The sequence below is a fragment of the Oryctolagus cuniculus genome, chromosome 6, assembly GCF_964237555.1.
Source record: "Oryctolagus cuniculus chromosome 6, mOryCun1.1, whole genome shotgun sequence".
Classification (NCBI taxonomy): domain Eukaryota; kingdom Metazoa; phylum Chordata; class Mammalia; order Lagomorpha; family Leporidae; genus Oryctolagus; species Oryctolagus cuniculus.
This window is the reverse complement of record NC_091437.1, coordinates 162,548,369-162,567,154: the sequence shown is the minus strand read 5'-3', so window position 1 is coordinate 162,567,154 and position 18,786 is coordinate 162,548,369.

The window sequence follows — 18,786 nt, the reverse complement described above, 5'->3', positions numbered from 1 at the left end:
TGAAAAGATTATTTCTAATCTTTGAAGAAAATAATGTGTTCCGAATCTCAAAGCAGTCTTTGCAAGAGTTACCTAGGGTAGAGGGAACAGATCACCAGATCCTGGTGGCTCAAGCATCAGAAATGCCTCACGGGCTGGGGGCTAAGGTATCAGCGAGCTAATTCTTTCAGAGGGTGATGAGAAAACACATCTGTTTCAAGCCTGGCCCCTTTCTTCCAAGGATTTGCTTACAATCCTTGACAATGTTGGACTGCTGGACGCATCACCCAACCTCTGTTTGTCAGGGTCACTTTGCAACTCTCTGCTGCTTTTCTGTCTCCCATTTCCTCTAGTTTAACCATGATGTTAAATTAACCTTTCTTCATATTCTCCCTAATGACTCTATCTCCAAATAATGTCACATTCTGAGGAACTAGGGGTTAGCACTTCAACAAGAATATGCTGGGCAAAAGGGTGTGTGAAAAATTTAAATAAATGAATAAATGTATAAATAATAGTAGACATTCATAATTGGAACATTGTTCTCCTTTTGTCCATACAGGTCCCATAAGACTGTTAAGCAATTAGGCCACACACACACACACACACACGCTGTGGAAATTTAAGGCTTTTCATAAGAAAAGCACAAAAGCATCAGAAAATAGAACCCAAAATTGTTGAGGAAAACTACAATTTTTGTAGGAAATTTTTTACAGCCTAATAAATTTTGAATTGAGATTAGGTGGACCCCAACTTCTAGACCACCTGTGCTTTATAACCATATGAACTTGGGAAGCTAGCTTGCTTGTGTGTGTAGGTCCAGTTTTTTTCATCTATGAAATTAGGATAACAATCTCCATGTTTACATGTTGGATGACACATTTCAAATTAGCACCAATAAGAATGTACGGTAAGCTTTAGAGATGAAATAAAGATAGCTCTCTACCATAGTCCTGTTTTATTCAAGAAGACAATGATATTTAAAGCACTCTTACAGCTTAGAAAACATAAGAGGATTAGTTTACCTCTTTACTATGTCTTTTAAAGAATTAAAATGGTTTTAAAATGTGAACTCTGTGTCTGTCTGCCTTGATCTGATTATATAAAGACTTATCTCTGTGAAATGTGCTGGGATCCTAATGCTGATTTCATTATTTTCTCTGTATGACTCTATTCTGAAGTCAGTGGATAAAGGCGCAGGGAGGAAGCACAGTTTGAGTGGAAAAAATATTTCAGACACTTTTAATGAGGCATTATTGTGTAGCAGGAAGAAACTGCGTTCAGAATTCTGGATTTTCTGCATTCTTTAGGCACACCATTCAGAACGCCTATCTGATTCGTTTGGCTAAGAGATCTTCAAATTCTGCACATTGTAATGTTGCAGTTGTCAAAATAGAAAATGTAAGTGAGTACATGTACATGGTCAGTACTTGGTGCAGAGCGTCTAGGCTTGCAGGGAAGTCTATATGCACATTCCGTGAAGCAGCAAATTCTTACGGTTGCAATCTTCTCTATGTATAAATCAATAAGTAACATCTCCAAGAGGGAAAAATTGGCTTTTGTATAGTGTTTTGAACATTTATGGTATATGTTTCTTTTTTTCATTTTTTTATATTTTTTTGACAGGCAGAGTGCACAGTGAGAGAGAGAGACAGAGAGAAAGGTCTTCCTTTGCTGTTGGTTCACCCTCCAATGGCCTCCGCGGCCGGTGCGCTGCGGCCGGCGCACCGCGCTGATCCGAAGCCAGGAGCCAGGTGCTTCTCCTGGTCTCCCATGGGGTGCAGGGCCCAAGCACTTGGGCCATCCTCCATTGCACTCCCTGGCCACAGCAGAGAGCTGGCCTTGAAGAGGGGCAACCGGGACAGAATCCAGCGCCCCGACCGGGACTAGAGCCCGGTGTGCTGGCGCCGCAAGGTGGAGGATTACCCTAGTGAGCCGCAGCGCCAGCAGGTATATGTTTCTAAATATAAAAAAGGCATCAACAAGATTACTAAAAGACATATTTAGGGACAAACAAAACTGCACTGTGTCTCAGAAAAAGTAAGAAGAATTTCACTCCTATATTTCCCCACTTTAAATCACGTAATTAAAAGTAGATCACTTTTTGTGATCTTTTGAACTACTTCCTAATAAAAAGAGGGAATATTTACTGCACTTATCACTCTCCATGACATCCCAACCTATTTTAGTACTTGATTTCCATATTGTGTGTAAGTTTACTCTATCAATATATAAGCAATTTTGATAGGACAGTCATGCCCCTTAATTTAGTGCTACACACACAAGGGTTGGTCACCCTGCTGGGGCTGCTCCCACATCTAAACTCATCTACCACATGACCACATGATCTGAGGCAATCTACTGAGGCCATCTGAACTTGGATTTCTTGTTCTAGATAAGGGGGGCAGGCATTTGTGTTATACATATGGAATGTTTTGGGAACCAAGAGAACCTTACAAACAACGGAACTTGCTACATGCAAGCAGATGAGTAAGAAACTATATGTTATTGCAGCAAGGCCAAACAAAATTCTCAAATTTGGCATTGAGATTTTTTTTTTTTGATAGGCAGAGTGGACAGTGAGAGAGAGACAGAGAGAAAGGTCTTACTTTGCCATTGGTTCACCCTCCAATGGCTGCCGCAGCTGGTGCACTGCACTGATGCGAAGGCAGGAGCCAGGTGCTTCTCCTGGTCTCCCATGGGGTGCAGGGCCCAAGCACTTGGGCCATCCTCCACTGCACTCCCTGGCCACAGCAGAGAGCTGGCCTGGAAGAGGGGCAACCGGACAGAATCTGGTGCCCTGACCGGGACTAGAACCTGGGGTGCCGGCGCCGCAGGCAGAGGATTAGCCTATTGAGCTGTGGCGCCAGCCTGGCATTGAGATTTTTTTAACTCCCAGGAATCTCAGCATCTGTTACTCATTTACTCATCACTTGCCAGTTTATTCATGAGGTCCCACCATTTGCTTCTGTGCTTGTCTCATAAGGTGCTGTGGCCCCATTCTCAGACCAGATTGGCAACCCCTAAACAACCTGAGGTCTCTTCCTTCTTCGATAATCTAGAATTCTGGAAATAGTGGGATGGCTCTTGTTGAGATAATGCTGAATATTTCTTTTTCTGTATCTTTATTTTTTATTTTTATTTTTTCATTTTTGTGATAGCATAGTTTTTTAATTTATTTATTTGAAAGTCAGCGTTACACAGAGAGAGAAGAAGAGGGAGAGAGAGAGAGGTCTTCATCCACTGGCTCACTCCTCAATTGGCTGCAACAGCCGGAGCTAAGACGATCCAAAGCCGGGAGCCAGGAACCTCCTCCAGTTCTCTCATGTGAGTGCAGGGGCCCAAGGAGTTGGGCCATCTTCCAGTGTTTTCCCAGGTCACAGCAGAGAGCTGGATCAGAAGTGGAGCAGCTGGGACTAGAACCAGTGCCTATATGGGATGCCGGCACTGCAGGTGGCGGCTTTACCAGCTGCACCACAGTGTCAGCCCTATGATAACATTTTAATTTACACTGTAGTCAAAGGTTTAGTGCTCTACTAGATAATGAGGTCAACAAATAAAAAAGAAATATAGGTTGTACTGGCTTCAGCAGCACACATACTAAAAATCAAATATAGGCAAGGGTTTTAAACTATAAACAAATAAAAGATACCTATTTCACTTATGTTGAGTATTTCTAAGGTAACACAAAACATCAAAGCATTTGTTTTCATCACTAGGGTCCCCTGGACTTTAAGCCAAACAAGCATAGGGAAACCTACAGACAAAACCAGTATTACCAGAAAGATGATCCTGCTGAGTCCTCTGGATGCTGTTTTTGTTCTTCTCTCAGGGCACTTTGATGCAAAGAAAGAGAGAGAAAGAGAAAAGTGCCTTTTCAGTTTTATAAATGCTTTTGTTGCTCCGGAAATGGCAAAATGAACAAGCACACAGTGTGGAGAGATGTTGCCCCTTGAAAACTGCTTGCAGTGAGGGGCTGATGGCTTCCCCAGACACTATCAATGCTGCTACTGCAGGCTCTGCTTTCTCTGACACATGGCTGGGCCAGCGAAGTGCTATTGAAATTCTCCAAGAGGTGAATTTGCTTGAAGAAGGGGTCAAGGAAACAATCTGAGCCACGTTTCAATGAGTAGATCTGCTGTGTGGAGAGTACAGCGAGTGGCTCTCCATAGCCTCATCCTCCACTCCACTCTGGGATGCAGATGCCTGTTTTACTGATGCTGTTTCCCAAAAGGGAAAGAATTGTGGCAATTAGGCACTTTCATCTGATGGAACTGGTGCACTGCAGCAAAATGCAGAAAACAAAAGACACTGAAAGCAAAGTGAAATGACATGGAGAGATGGCGCTCATATATAAAGTCATTCTCCAAGCATGGTTTCCAGGATAGGAAAAGGTGGATGAGGCAATGACTCCTGGCCTCTGGCCTTGATCCTGGAACTTAATAAGAATAAATTTGTTATAAATGCAATGTCAACAACACACCACAAGACAAGGGAAGGGTACCATGAATGTGGTATAAATCACAAATCGTATTAGTAGTGAGGCAAGACTAAAGCAAATTGAAATATTGACAATAATCTTTTTTTCTTAATAAAAAATTCTATTCTGAATCATGCTTAATATAAAAATATTACTAAAATACTGAGGGCAAAAAAAGATACTATTTGGGATTGCTCAGACATGACCTAGACATGACCTAGCACATGACATGCCAGACATGTAATTAAGAAGGGTCCATATATCTGGATCAGAAACTTGTTAATATGTTTATAAGAAGATATTGGACTTAATTGTTTATTTGGTATGGAATTTAGGGAAGTGAGAAGTGAAAATAAAGAGTAAACTGTAAGTTATTCTGCATTCTTCATTTTCCTTTTCTTCCTGTAATTCTATCTAATATAGAATCATTTTTTAGTGCTATACAACAGAAATTAAGTTGTAGCAAATTGCAATTTCCAAAAGTAGCCTTACCACTTTGTTCCCTCTCACAATGTGAGAAGGGACTGCACACTTTGAAATTAAGCAATAATAAGTGATACAGTTTGTGCCTCACCGGTTCCCTCTTAAAGTAAAGACTCTTGAAAATCAGCCACCTTGTTGAAAGGAAACCTGGTCTACATGGAGAAGCTTGTGCAGATGTTCTGGTCAATCATCCCCCTTCAGTGCTCATGGAATTGCATCTGCTGAAAGACTTGTAAATAATTCTTCTTGTAACGACAGCCGTTTAGCTGTCCTGGCTAACGCCATGTCAAACAGAGATGAGTTGTCTCCATCAAACCTTATGAAACTGGCGGATCTCTTGGGAAAATACATGTAGTCAGTCTTAAAGCTATCATGTTTTCAGAAAATACATTGTCAATTACAGAAACACTTTACAATGCTGTGGAGTTGCAAAGTTGAGCAACTCTCACAGTTATACATTCATAAATTAGAAACTTAAGCACTTAATATTGCTGAAATGAGATTAATACAGAGAAAAGTATGATAAAGGTTAAAGGACGTGTAGCAGAATGTTAACTTTCTTAGCGATGTGTGCCTGTTGAAGATGCTTGCTGCTTATCTGGAATCCCTTCAAAATCCAAGTATTTGGGCAACTTAAAACCTAGCACAATATACCCAAATAATCCAGCACACTATGCTCAAAACCCTAACCATTTTTGATGAGAATCCAGCTGTTGCTGGATCCAAACAGAAAAGAAAGGAAAAGGGTTGGTCCTATATTCATTAATGACTTAAAATTTCACTTCTTTTGTATCATTGAAATAGACAATTTTTGATATTCTTTGTTCTTGAGATACTGCCAGTAATTAATTTCAAGAATATGTATTTGCTAATAAGTGACTGATGGAAAATTTGTGTGTCATATTTGTGTACGCTGATATGTAGGTGACAAGGTTTCTTTGTTTTATATATTTACTACATAGAGTTTGAAAGACAGAGACAATTGAGTGGTTCTTCAAAAGTTCAATAGAAATTACAAAACAGACCTCAGCCCACTGTCAGATTTTCTGAAGCCACAACCCATAGATATTAAATGGTATTGCTACTGGGGAACAAGCCTTTCAGTTAAGTTGGCCAACTTGAGTACATTGTAATAACACATATTGAGCAATAAACATGTGTGCAGCAATGAGAAGACTCCTTTTTCATGGCTGTGTAAATTTACTGTCATAATGACTTATAATTAGTTTAAAAATCAGCAAATACTTTGGTTTATGTAGAGTGGTTAAGATTACTGTCTGTTCTAAGAATGAGCAAATAAAGACAATACTTTTGGTTTGGAATGGGAGGGAGCCCTAGTGTTTGGATTTGAGCCAAGTACTTTTACAGCATGAGAGACTTGGTAAAGGACAATATTTGGATTATGATCCAAGTGAAAATTGATCGCTGTTAAAAAATAAGAGTAGGAATAAGAGAGGGAGGAGATGCACAGTTTGGTACATGCACACTCAGACTTACCCCTAAGGGTGAAGCTAGAAACTTGCCATGGGACTCCAAATGCCATTAAGTTGGCAGGCACGAAGGCCGTCTTACTGGTTAAAGTGATCAGTTTAAGTTCATAATTGACCATAAAGATAGGATTAAATGTTCAAGGGATTACATAAATAAGACCAGTGTCTGCTAATATTGATTGATATAATTAAAAAGGAGAGAACAATGCAACATGTGAAGCGGTATACACAGCAGACTGATAGAACAGCAAATGCCCTAAACAGCACTCTTGCCTCAGAATCAGCCTGTAAGGCATTTGGATCTGGCTAAAAACCCCATGAGAGTTTCTCAGGCATGGAAAGCCAAGACACTGTGGCAAAAAAAAATGACCTAAATGAAAGATCTCTGTGAATGAGATCCCAGTGGAAAGAACAGGCCATCAAAGAAGGAGGTACCTTTCTCTGAAGGGAGGAGAGAACTTCCACTTTGACTATGGCCTTGTCTAAATAAGATCAGAGTTTGTGAACTTAAGAGGCTTCCATAGCCTTGGAAACTCATGACAAGAGCCTCGGGTGATTACTCGGGACATAAATAAGAGTGTCAATTGTTAAATCAACAACAGGAGTACTGTGCACTTACTCCCCATGTAGGATCCATGTCCTTAATGTGTTGTACTATGAGAATTAACTGTAAAAATAGACTTCAAATAGTACTTTATGGGCCGGTGCTGTGGCATAGCGGGTAAAGCCACAGCTTGTGGTGCCGGAATCACATTTGGGTACCAGCTCGAGTCCCGGCTACTCCACTTCTGATTCAGCTCTCTTGGAAAGCAGTAAAGGATGGCCCAAGTCCTTGGGCCCTTGCACCTGTATGGGAGACCCGGAGGAATCTCCTGGCTCCTGGTTCCTGCTTTCAGATCCGCGCAGCTCCGGCCATTGTGGTCATCAGGGGAGTGAACCAGCGGATGGAGGACCTCTCTCTCTGTCTCTGTCTATCTGTCTCTCTCTCTCTGCCTCTCCTTCTCTCTCTGTGTAAGTCTGACTTTCAAGTAAATAATAAATAATTTAAAAAAAAACAAATAGTACTTTATACTTTGTGTGTCTGTGTGGGTGCAAACTGTTGAAATCTTTACTTAGCATATACCAAGTTGATCTTCTGTATACAAAGATAATTGAAAATGAATCTTGATGAAGAATGGGATGGGAGAGGGAGTAGCAGATGAGATGGTTTGCAGGTGGGAGGATGGTTATGGGGGGGGTGCTCTAATCCAAAAGTTCTACTTTTGAAATTTATATTTATTAAATAAAAGTTTTCTAAAAATATTTGCCTTATGGAAAATATATAGTATTAAAATTGATAAAATAATTCTATTTTTAAAAGAAAATAGAAATTTTTTTTGTGAAAAGCAGAGTTACAGAAAGAGATGGGGAGGGAGGAAGGGAGAGAGAGAGAGAAAAACAGAGAGACAGAGAGACAGAGACATAGAGAGAATCTCTCGGCCATTGGTGCATTCCCCAAATAGCTTCAATGGCTGGGGCTGTGCCAGTCCAAAGCTGAGAACCTGGAACTCCACCCTGGTTTTCCACAGAGGTGGCAGAGACTCAAGCCCTTGGGCCATCTGAATTGAAAATGGAGCAGCCAGGGCTCAAGCTGACACTCGTATGGCCTGCTGGCATTGTAGGTGGTGACTTAACCTGCTACATCACAAGTGTGGTCCCACCAGACTTATTCTGATAGTAATCTATTCATAGGTGTGTTTTGTTGAGTGGTCCAATGCTAAGACATTGTATCAGATAAATCCAGATTCAAGTTTGTACTCACTCGTTCACTTGTTACCAAGTAACCTATCTCATAGGGGCCTCATTAAATACATTTTAAATTTGCAGAACAGTGTCAAGCATTAATAAGAACCAAGTGAATGACAGCTTCTATGGTGTCAAAACCTACAGCCAGGAAAGCCCAGTGAGAAAATGGCTAATGCTGTCATTGTTGTTGATATCCGGGAAGCTGGTAGCTTATTTGGATGAATTTTCAAATATAGAATCTGCTGCTGCAGGATGAAGTTGGGGTTATGGCAAGTAGGAGACCAGACATGAAACTCACAGAAACTCAAAGATTAAGCAAAAATGATGCAGAAAGGTCCCATAATGGAGAAAGGTGAGGTTGAAGGGTATGGCTTATGAAAGTGAGATACACGTGTAGGGATAGCAAACAAGAGGGCAGGGATGCACTGTGCATAGACTCATTTTTTTAAATATTTATTTATTTAAAAGACGGAGTTACAGAGAAGCAGCAGCAGAGAGAAATAGGGGGGGTCTTCCATCTCCTGTTTCACTCCCCAGAGGTCGGCAACAGCCAGAGCTGTGCTGATCTGAAGTCAGGAGCCAGAAGCTTCTTCCAGGTCTCCCACATGGGTGCAGGGGCCCAAGGACTTGGGCCATCTTCCACTGCTTTCTCAGGCCATAGCAGGGAGCTGGATCAGAAGTGGAGCAGCTAGGACTCGAACCAGCACCCATATGGGATGCTGGCACTACAGGCTGCAGCTTTACCTGCTACTCCACAGAGCCAGCCCCTAAAATCTTAAAAAGAAGCAAAGAGGGGCAAGTATGTGGCACAGTGTTTGAGAGTGGTTGAGAGTTCCTTGTTCATATATTGGCTCCGTTGCCTCCAACACAGCTTCCTGTTAATGTCACCCTGGAAGGCAGCAGCTGATGCTCAAGCAGTTGAGCGGTCCTGCCATCCTTTTAAGAGAACTGGATTGAATTCTTGGCTCCTGGCTTTGGAATGGCCCTGTCATGGCTATTGGAGATATTTGGTGAGTGAATTGGCAGATGGAAAATCTCTCTACCCCCTCTTTTTCTTTCTTTTCTCCTTCTCTTTGTCTCTCTCATCTCTGTCTCTCTGTCTTTCAAATAAATATATGAATAAATTCAACAAAAGAAGCAAGTAGATCACATTTGCCCATTCTACACTATTCCATACCATATTTTCAGTGTGCCTGGGGGCCTCTGTAATGTAAGTGGAATATTTAGCCTGAGTAATAACAACCATAAAGCAAGCAATTAATCCTTAATATATTGGAAATGAGCAGCTTCCCAGCAGGTAGATATTTCCCTAGGTGAGTGGTAGAACAGTTAATCTTTATTGTAAGTCAGCAGTATGTTAGAAGTATTTATTTGGGAATGGATTGCTTCAACTCCTGCTGTTTCTCCCCTTATATTGAGTAACTGCCATGGTTTGTGACTAGGTGGGTTTGTTCTGGCGTGAAGAAGGACCTGATTCAAAGGGAAGCAGGGGTTCGATTCCAAAAGGAAGCATTACCTAACAAAGCCCTGTGGGAGATTTCTACTCAGCCATCTTCTGAGGGTAAAACACAAGACGCCACCTTCATTCATCTCTTGCTCCGAAGGCAGGCAATCTTCTGAGTGCTGTTGGAAATATTCTAATCAGCATGCCTAATTACAAGGCTCAGTGAATCACTTTGAAAGAAAAAGGAAAGAAATCCTCCGTATAATAAAGGCAAAAAGAAAGACAAACTGACAATCATGTCCCACTCTAGGGTGTGATAAACCTACCAGCTGGACTGAGACAGTGATTCTAGATTTCAGTTTCCTGTGTGTAAGGATGGAGATCCAAAGCTGGTTACATCCAGGTTTCTCTCTGCATTCCTTTCCCCCAAAGATAGTAATTGAAAGGGAAAATAAAATCAATATGGTGGGATTGTATTAAAATACAGAGTCTATTAAAATGAGGCTCTTAGCTGCCTGTAGTTAAATGGCCATTTGCAGGTCACTTGAGTTGCCTCATAGCTTGAGTTTGTCTTCTCTAGAGGGGGATGTGATTCACTAGGTCAGAAGCTGCCAATATGAATGCTGTCAGATTTCTATGCAGTACCTTTCATAGGTTCTGGGAAAGCCTTGACGAAATAGAGAGAAGGAGCAGAGTCTAGTGATGGTACAGTATCCTCAAGAGCACTTGAATGGTTGCAAGGTTCTCTGTATTCAGGGGGGTCTCTGCGGAATCTCCACTGTACCTCAAGCTGTGTGTACATCAGTTTTCTTATCTCTATAGTGGGGGTGGTGATAATGATGATTTCCTTAGAATGTTATGACATTTACATGAACTAATGTTTGTTAAACACCAGAACTGAGCTGACACAGGCATGCACATGATTGTTAAATAAAGTGAACTTTAAACATTGCAAACTCTTGCTCAGCTCATGATCTTAATCTCAGGCATGAACAAAAAGGTCAACAAAAATAGTTCATATACAATGCATTTTAGCTATTTATCTTTATTCCTTAATGTGTCATGTCTCTGCATTTTATGATCTTTTCAAGATTGGCTCTTGTGTCAGAATAATTGCAAACCACTGCACAGCTTAGCCTGATTCATCTTGAACTTGTTAATTTAACTTTTACTCTTCAAAGAAAAAAGCCAAACATTTCTCCTTTGTTCTGTATGAGGACTGAGGGTGCTCAGTTCTTCCATTCCATGCAATCGTCTTGTTTTTTCCTCAACTATGGTTAAACTGTTGTTTTCTCTGTTCCTTTCTGCATCTTATTCCATTACAAAACCCTGAGGACTAAAGACAACACAAAACCATATATGTTGAATATACTCCCCAAAAAACTGTTTCCTAAATGTGCCTCCACATAAGATCTCTCTCCTGTTCCATCTCATTGAGACACTGGAGGAAAAATATTTTCTGTAGATTCCCCCTTCCTCCTTTGAGATTCCCTAAAGGATAAATGATAGAAATTAGGGTTGGCATTGTACTCAGTAGATTGGGCCCCTGCCTGCAGTGCCTGCATCACATGTGAGCTCTGGTTCTACTTCCAGCTGTTCTACTGCCAGCCTGACTCTCTGCTAAGGCACCTGGGAGGGAAGCAGATGACCAATTTCTTGTGCTCCTGCCTCCCACGTGGGAGACATGGATGATGTTCTGGGCTCCTAATTTTGGTCTGACCCCTTCTGAGCTATTGCAGACACTTGGGGAGTAAGCCAACAGATGGAGAATCTCTCTCTCTCTCTCTCTCTCTCCCTCTCACTCCCCCCCTCTTTGTAACTCTGTCTTTTGGATACATAAATAAATCTTAAAACATGAATGAATCAGTTTAATTTGGGACTCTTTAGTATTCATTAAATGCTACTGAGCTCTAATCTATGTGTAGGAGGCAATAAACAATAAGTGAATGCATTCAGCATATATACTAATTTTCCATATTCATATTATTTACAGAAAAATATTGCTTCATGTTATATTTAATCATTTTATACTTTGTTTTTCCAAATATCATGAAAAGTCATCACATGAAAAGTATGTGATGATTTTAAAATATGTGAGTACTTCAAATTTTGTTGAAAAAATAATTAAAATATATATTTATTTTGATGAAAAAATTTTGAAATTCATGCATAGTTTTTACATAATATGAATTTTCCATAAAAGTTTGGAAGATCTCTCATGTTGATCAATACTTTATACTCTTGCCATCAAAAATTAAGTTAAATAGTTCTCCATGGAAATACGGACAAAATTCAACAAGCAGAAGGTGATGGAAGTGACATCACATCATTTGTGATGGTAGACCTTAAGAGTCCGGAGACATAGCTTTCAAAGGCAATCCCTGGGATGCTGGTTCCCAATGCCTAGCCATCCCTCTGGGAGAAACTGAGGATAGATTATTTGTAAACATCTTGTTGACAGCCCTAGGTAAGTTTCAAGCCAGCATCAACCAGCAGACATGATCATGTGAGATCTTCAGAGGATCAAAAACTCATCTTTTCAAACTTGCCTGATCATGTCATGGAGCCCAGAGGTGCCAGGCTTGAAGAGCTCCCACCTCACTACAGATCAGTGAGCTAGAACAGTAAGCCTCGGTGTTAGAGAGTGTGGGCTGCACATTGATAAGAGGAGCATCAATACAATTATTTTAGTTATTATTCCTTTATCTTGACCTATATTCCAAAATTCTCCTTTAGGATCCTCATCCCAGCCTCAATTAAACAATCCGTTACCAAATTAACTATTTTATTTACTGACATATTCTTTTTTTTCATTTTATACAGTTCATTTATGTAAAATGCTAAAAACTACATAGGAAAAAGCCAGTGTCACATGCTTAATAGTAACAATAAAAATACAAATGGAAATAATTGAAATATCTGTATTATAAGCATACTCAGAATAGAAATGTATCATTTTACAGTCTTTCATACAAATTCACATTAGAGGTTTTATGTACATTTTGATAAGTGGAAATTTTTCTGTAAAAATAGCAGTAAAGATCTTAAAATGACACTTAGTTTTCACCTGGTACTCTTTGGGATGATTCATGATATAACTTTGAATCAGAGTGACTCCTCACTTAAAAGTCATCATCAAGTACATTTGTTCTGCTGTTCCATAACAAGAGTAATGCATAAAGTCAAAAGAACTTATAGAGATCAACTTTTTTTTATTTAGTAAATATAAATTTCCAAAGTACAGTTTATGGATTACAATGGCTCCCCCCCCCAAAAATTTTCCTCCCACTCGCACCCTTCCCACTCCCTCTCCCATTCCATTCACATCAAGATTCATTTTCAATTCTCTTTTTATACAGAAGATAGATTTAGTATATATTAAGTAAAGATTTCATCAGTTTGCACCCACACAGAAACACAAAGTGTAAAATACTGCTTCAGTACTAGTTATAGCATTATTTCACATTGGACAACGCACTAAGGACAAATCCCACTTGAGAAGTAAGTACACAGTGACTCTTGTTGTTGACTTAACAATTTGACACTCTTGTTTATGGCGTCAGCAATCTCCCTAGGCTCTAGTCATGAGTTGCCAAGGCTATGGAAGCCTTTTGAGTTCGCTGACTTCGATCTTATTCAGACAGGGTCATAGTGAAAGTGGAAGTTCTCTCCTCCCTTCAGAGAAAGGTACCTCCTTCTTTGATGGCCCTGTTCTTTCCACAGGGATCTCACTCACAGAGATCTTTCATTTAGGTCTTCTTTTTTTTTTATTTCCCAGGGTGTCTTGGCTTTCCACGCCTAAAATACTCTCATGGGCTCTTCAGCCATATCCGAATGCCTTAAGGGCTGATTGTGAGGCCAGAGTGCTATTTAGGACATCTGCCATTCTATGAGTCTACTGGATTGTTCTCTCCCTTTTTGATTCTATCAATTAGTATTAGCAGACACTAGTCTTGGTTGTGTGATCCCTTTGACTCTTAGACCTATCAGTGTGATCAATTGTGAACTGAAATTAATAACTTGGACTAGTGAGAAGGCATTGGTATGTGCCACCTTGATGGGATTGTATTGGAATCCCCTTGCATGGAACTTTAATATGCACTTCTGCCTGTTTAGTATCTAAGTTTCTATTTCTCAATTTCTAAAATTATATTAACTTAATCTATATAAAATGTTTTTTGGAGTTGTCATATAGTTCTTTATGTGTCAAAAATGGTGTATGAATTTTAAATCTTATTAATGCTGAAGACATGTATATCTTAACAAAAGATTGACTATATCAAGATGACAATTTAGGACCCATGATTCATCAATTTTTAAAATAGAGATTCCAAAATGACCATTTTATTTTTGCTGTTGTAGCTCAATATGATACATCATAAAGGAAGAGAGCAAATGACTCAAAATGCATTTAACCTATATTAATATGCTTGCACATTTAATGGTGCCTTTGAAAATAGATTTCTCTTTTGATTTGGAAACAGGTGCTTGGAATACATGTTGAAATGAGTTGAATAATGCTTATTCATGAATTTTCCATCTTATGACAGCTGAAGTTAACATTGACCAAGCAGCATTTCCATACCAGACCCAAGTATTTCAAAGCCACAAATATTTTAAAGGCGTAAGTAATTTAGTTATTATCATTAGCACAAGACTCTATGGGACGTTTTAATTGCAGATGATAATGACAGAACATTTTTAGCACTGTTCATTAATACATTATTTAATGCAAACCTATGAAAAATTTAATTGCTGTTAAATGAAGTGTACCAGATAACATTCCAAGAGATTCAATTTATAATGAAGATACAGTTGCTTAGTGTTTTATACCATGAGGTATGCTGGGGAATATTACATATAGAAAAGTGTTTTGTAATATGAAAGTTATTTTAGTACATAGTTGTTCAAGTGTAAGTTAAATATATAGAAAAATATATACATTGTGGGGATGGCACATTACTTGGTATATACATGATAAATATTGTCTTCACAGAGTTTTACCAGCTACATAGCAATATACTCTTCTTTGTAAACTTTATGATCATTGATGTAAATTCCCATTATCTGATATAAATATCCTGTTTTCAAGAAAATAATATACATGTGTATGTGCTACAACTACATATGAAGTGAATATGGTAAAACGTTAAAATCATCAAGTTTTAAAATAATTTTGGAAAATTCTTATAGAAATACAAAGGGAAAAAAGAAATATATATGACTCTGTAGCCCATAAATAAAAGCATATTTTAGTTAAAAATAAAATAAAAATGAGTTACATATAGTGTGGCATAGATTTATAAATACAATTTATGGTAAACAATTCCAATACTCATTAGTTCTTTGTTATTGAGCAGATTATTGAAACTGCCCGAGCCCACGTTTCCTCATCAATGAAACTGAGTTACCATATAGTACCCACTTGCGGAAGAGAATGTTAATTTTCCACATGAAACCATGTCTTCCGGCAGCAGTACCTAGTGCTTCATGATCCTGGACTAGTGACCTGCTGCCTAATTTCAGGGTCATAAAACTGCAGATTCAGTACTTGCTAAAACTTGACATAAATTGCAGAATGACTCAGGTCCTACTCAGGCCAGTGTCACTCTCACTCTGTTTCCAAGGCTGACAAGAAAGTGTAATTGAGACATTAGTAGTTATCATGGTAGAGAGGACAGGATGACAAACGTGTTTATCAAAGCTTCCACTTACAATGACCACATATCACGTTTGACTATGCTTTATTGGGCAAAATAAGTTATAAAGCCCAAGAACAGGAGACAAAAAAGTGTACTAAAAACTCAATATTATGGGCCAGCTTTGGGGCATAACAGGTTAAGCCACCACCTGCAACACTGGCATCCCATCCAGGCGCTGATTCAAATCCTGGATGCTCTACTTCTGATTCAGCTCCCTGCTAATGCAGTTGGAAAAGCAGTGGAGTATGGTCCAAGTGCATGGGCTCCTGTACCCATGTGGGGGATTTGGATAAAACTCCTGGTTTCTGGTTTTGGCCTGGTCCAGCCCTGGTCTCTCTAACTCTCCCTCTCTCTTTAACTTTGGCTTTCAAATACATTAAATAAATCTGTTTTCCTTAAAGATTCCCTTTTGACTCTGGTAACCCTGTTTTGTATCAATAACAAAATCCTATTTTTGTGTGAGAGATATCTACCCAGCTAAAATCAAGTTCTCCCTTCTTACTAGATGCAGTCATATGCTCTCTGACCGAGTTATTGGAGAAGATGTACATTCTTTTAGCCTCATAACCTATGGTGTTCTTTAATATCATGAAGACATCCACTAACAGTATTGCTGTTTCCTTTTGGGATACTATTATCCTACATTCATGGTGGGCCAGGCAGGTGACCCTGTGAAGGATGAACAAGGTCCTGTCCACCCAACCAGCAGTTAGCATTTTATCCATCTTAAGATAGTAGTCAGAAATATCCTAAATCTCAGTAAAACTTTATGACTCCTGCCTTTAACATCCTGCAGCGGATCCTCATGTCATCCAGGTGGACAACAACATGCAACTGTTTGGTAGGGCCAAAACAGTCTCTCAGTGTTATTCTTTTTCCCTAGCCAACTAGTCTTGATGCACTTACAAATCCAGGGACATCCTAGCTGCCTCAAACACACACACACACAGAGGAAAATATTCACTTCACTTTGCTCTTTCTCACATTGAGAATGCATTATCTAGAAAGTTAAGGAAATATTTACATATCTTTGTGATGTCAAGTCTTTGCTTGCACTTTTTTTTTTTTGACTGGCAGAGTGTACAGAGAGAGAGAGAGAGAGAGAGAGAGAGAGAGAAAGGTCTTCCTTTTGCCGTTGGTTCACCCTCCAATGGCCGCCGCGGCTGGCATGCTGCAGCCGGCGCAATGTGCTGACCCGAAGGCAGGAGTCAGGTGCTTCTCCTGATCTCCCATGGGGTGCAGGGCCCAAGGACTTGGGTCATCCTCCACTGCACTCCCTGGCCACAGCAGAGAGCTGGCCTGGAAGAGGGGCAACCAGGACAGAATCCAGCGCCCTGATGGGGACTAGAACCCAGTGTGCTGGCGACGCAAGGTGGAGGATTAGCCTATTGAGCCACGGCGCAGGCCTGCTTGCACTTTCTTAGTCACTTTCTTAGAACTTTCTTTAACACTTCATTTCAATATGCAATCTCACCATTCCACAGGCATTTCCTACTGCTTTCTCTTGCTTTATTTTTCCTGTAACAGTTATCAACTTTAAAGCACAAAGATTTATGTTTTATTTGTACCAACATATAATAAGAGCACAGAGTTTTTACCTCTTTTGTTTACCACTGCTTCTGAAAACCATTCAAGAGTGATTGGCTTATAGTATATAATAATTATTTGATGAACTGAAATGAATTGACAAGTATTAATAAAATACAGGGAAATAAGAACTCAGTTACATTGCTGATTATCATTTTTATCATTACCACACTTTTAAGTGAAGTTTTGGAAATACTATTAAGGAGGAATGGGTATATTTAATGGGATAGTAATTATCTTCTAAAGAGAAAATTACGTAAGCAGAGCAGCACTGTTATGGCAAAATCATGTGAAAAAAATTACCCATTTCTTCAACAGGAAAATATATAAATAAATTGATTCATTCAATTTAATACTATGGGAATGTCAACATGTTTAAATTAGATAAGAAAAAATCTATGGGATGAAAATTTTAAAATCATGTCAGCAAGAGAAAGTTTTTCAGAAAACTAGATGTATGGTATAATAACATTGACATAAATCTTAAAACATAATACAAAATGAATGTCCTACAATAATGCTAATTGATAGTTATATATAATAAAAATAAATAAAATGGTAAGACTGGACATGTCGTAGATAAGCCTCAGTACAGAGATTGCCCTGAGGAAAGACTGCAGTCTTTAGCTGTGTTTTCCTGAGGTTCCCTTCCTGATAAACTTTCTGAGATCTGTTCTTTAAATTTGAACTATTTTACACACTTTCAGTATTTTTACCATAATCTTCCGTGGTACAATAAAAGCTCTCTAAATCGAGTAGGGTTTGTGGTGTACTAGGTTAAGCCATCGCGTCCCACTTCAAAGTTCCAGTTCCCATTCCTGCTCCTCTCCATTTAATCCTATTTGTGCACCTGGGAAGGCAGTGGATGATGGTCCAAGACATGGATTCCTGCAACCCATAGAGGAGGACTGGGTAGAGGTCCTGGCTATTGGTCTCAGCCTGCCCCATTCCTGACTATTCTCAGCATTTGAGGAGTGAACCAGTGGATACAATAGACAGAAGATCATGTTCCTCTACTTATCCCCATCACTCTGTCTTACAAATAAATAAATCTTAAAAAAAAAAAAAAACTCTCTAAAAACTAGAGGAACTTGAATATCCTGGAGATACATGCAGAGAATTTTAGAGCATCTTGATGAAACCAAACATAGGTCTTTTACTGAAGCAGTAATGGATTGCCTTCACCCACATCTTTAAACTGTGTGACATTAAGTACTTCCTGTCTCTGAATATCAGATGTTTCACAAGTGAAAATACAGAGAATCATGCCTGATTCATGAAGCCCAAAGGTTAAAGCAATCAATATATGTAAAGGAACTTGCACACAGGAAACAATTAATCATTAATTATCATCACCCTTTAAAAAGAAATAATGCTTATTTTAGAGTGTGGCTTTCGGAGTTGATACTATTGAAAAGAGCACACATTATCCCTATGCGCCACTGGGGAGACAGGCAGCACTGGTTCAGTTTCCTCTCAGACTGAGTTATTGCAGGAGGCATGGCTTCAATTTACATCTTCTATGCATCTCTGCTGGTATCTCTGCAGCATGCCTCCTCAAGTCTGTGGATGGTCTTGACATTTATAAAAAAGCTGCAGGAGAGAAGTACAAAGGCAGTCAGTAGTGCCAGATCAGCTCTCTGAAGAAAGAGTTAATTAATGCACTAGGTCTTGGAGAGTTTGTCATGGGGTTAAGTGAGTGTATGAACAGAACTAAATTACTCTCCTCAAAAATGTCGAGGACTCTCTCATCAGTTTGAACAAGAAGAATTGAAACACAGGAGGCTGGGCTTGTAGTTTTTACCTTTTGCAAACTTAAGAGATAATTAAGGGGGA